Genomic DNA, 2,330 nt, shown 5'->3' on the forward strand with positions numbered 1-2,330 from the left:
CTGACACCTTTCCAGGCAGTTATGAGACTTAGGGCCAAATCCAACTTTCCAACACTGATGCAGACATGCCAACAGGGCATCCTGCAGTGGTTACAGAGACCTCCTCAAGGTAAGAGAATGTTTGTTACCTCAGGGCTGCATTGGCACTGGAAAGTTGGGTAGGATTGGGCCCTCACTTATCTGGAAGTAAGCCCCATTGACTATAATGAGGTTGAGTAGACATGGATAGGATTGAGCTGTTAGGACCAAATTCTAACCAATGTTCCAGCACTGACGCAGCTGTGTAAACAGGGTGTGTGCTGCATCCTGTGGTGGTGGTGGGCAAACATGGAGGCCTCCTCAATATTGCTACTATGCCAACACCTCTCTCTGAAATGTTATGGATGCCATTAGCAAGAACATGAGAGGCCTCTTGCACACCCTGGGGCTTATGAACACACTGTCACTCAGCATTATATATTGACATTTGCAACTATATTACCAAAATATAACTAGTGGAAATGATTTTTCACTCACTTTTCAGATGATGTTCACAAGCATAGGGGTCAATTTAAACGACAACAAACATTTTCTTAGAAGGCAGGACCTGAACAAAAAATGGTTATGTTCTTTCCCAATTTAGAGTTATCTTTGCAACCTATGACTATCTTCACATGTGGCACTAAAACACCTCTCTCCTGTTGATTGTCCGCATGTGGGAATGTTGTCAACAAAATGTGACAGAAAGTGGAAGAGAGCAGCTCAAAAATATAATTTATAATCTAGCCAATTTTTAAACAAATTTAATTACAGACCAACTTGACACAAAAAACTATTTTCCTTGTGGAGGAAATTCTATTATTTATTAAGTACAAAAAAATCTACTTCAAGTTTATTTTCTGCAATGCCGCACCCAGCGTTAAAAAATATACATACATAAATAAAATGTCCAGCTACAGTATATGCTAGGATTTTATCTTATGCAGTAGAATCTAAATACTGTACGGATTGTTATTCACTGTCAAGGTCAACAGCCTCTCTCTCTCTCTCAAAGCTTTTCTGCAACATAGAAAGCTCTCAAAGGATCTAATTTTTCTAACACAGTATCAGAACTGTAGCAATACCTATCTATACAATGCAGTCTCCAAATACATAGGGCATTCACTGCCAACCTTTTAACAGCCTGATTTTCAACAATGCAATAAATAAATGAATAAATAAATAGCAATTCTCAAAAGTCCACTCCCTCCCTTCAACTTATTCTGCAATGCAGTTAAATTGAAATGCCCTATATATAGAGACAACTTTTTTCTTTACTTAAAAAAAAAATCAAATAACCATTGACTAACAAAAACTTAGAGCCCAATCCTATGCATGTCTATTTAGAAGTCCCATTATAGCCAGTGGGACTTACTCCCAAGAAGGTGTGGATAGGATTGCAAACTTAATCTCTGCAATGCAGTGGGGGGGGGGGAATCACCGCATTTCTGTAATGAGCTGCCTGCAACCACAGCACAGCGTATTTTACAGTACCCTCCCCCCCCCAATTAAATGTATTTCCTGCAATGCCCTGGCCAGATCCTTACAAGAAAACGGTATTTTCTGCAATGCAGTGCTGTACTCCAAATCCCTACCAGAACCCCCTCCTTTCCTCCGCAGTGCAGTGACCACCTCTCCAGAGGAAGGACTGCGCCTGTCGGCGCCTTCCCACGTTTAACCCTACACGCGATCACTTCGGATCCCTAGATGCGCCAATGAGGGGCTCGAGGCAAAGGGTGGTCTGCCCCTTCCACAGCATGGGGGGGGGGTGGTTTGCTGTTGATCTGAAAGGCGCCTCTCGCGTGCCAACGCACCAACCCCAATTCTACATCAAAGGGGGGGGGAGGAAAGGAATTTGCGACACGCCTTGGCGGAGGACCAGGGATGGGTGCCAAAGCAGCTCTCTTTGCCCTGGTTGGTTGGTTGGCAACCTTCAGTCTCGAAAGACTATGGTATAAGCCTACAGCACCCGGTATTCCCAAGCGGTCTCCCATCCAAGTACTAACCAGGCCTGACCCTGCTTAGCTTCTGAGATCAGACGAGATCAGGCATGTGCAGGGTAACAGTTGCCCTGGTAGCCAAGAAAAGATCCAGGGCTGCTCTGTTTTGTTGCAAGTGGTGGTGGTGAAATGGGAAAAGGGGGGATGCAATGGCTTGCAAAGGGGGGTTGCAATGGCTTGCAAAGGGGTGGGTTACAATGGTTTGGAAGGGGGGATGCAATGGCTTGCAAAGGGGTGGGGTGCAATGGCTTGCAAGGGGGGGTGCAATGGCTTGCAAAGGGTGGGGTGCAATGGCTTGCAAGGTGGGATGCA

The 2,330-nt window shown here is 44.9% G+C and overlaps 1 pseudogene; it reads right to left on the reverse strand.

The window, feature by feature from the left end:
• Positions 1 to 1,975: 1,975 nt before the first annotated feature.
• LOC136654778 (5S ribosomal RNA) lies at positions 1,976 to 2,095 on the reverse strand (annotated as a pseudogene).
• Positions 2,096 to 2,330: the final 235 nt, after the last annotated feature.

Source organism: Tiliqua scincoides, chromosome 5 (assembly GCF_035046505.1).
Source record: "Tiliqua scincoides isolate rTilSci1 chromosome 5, rTilSci1.hap2, whole genome shotgun sequence".
Taxonomy (NCBI): domain Eukaryota; kingdom Metazoa; phylum Chordata; class Lepidosauria; order Squamata; family Scincidae; genus Tiliqua; species Tiliqua scincoides.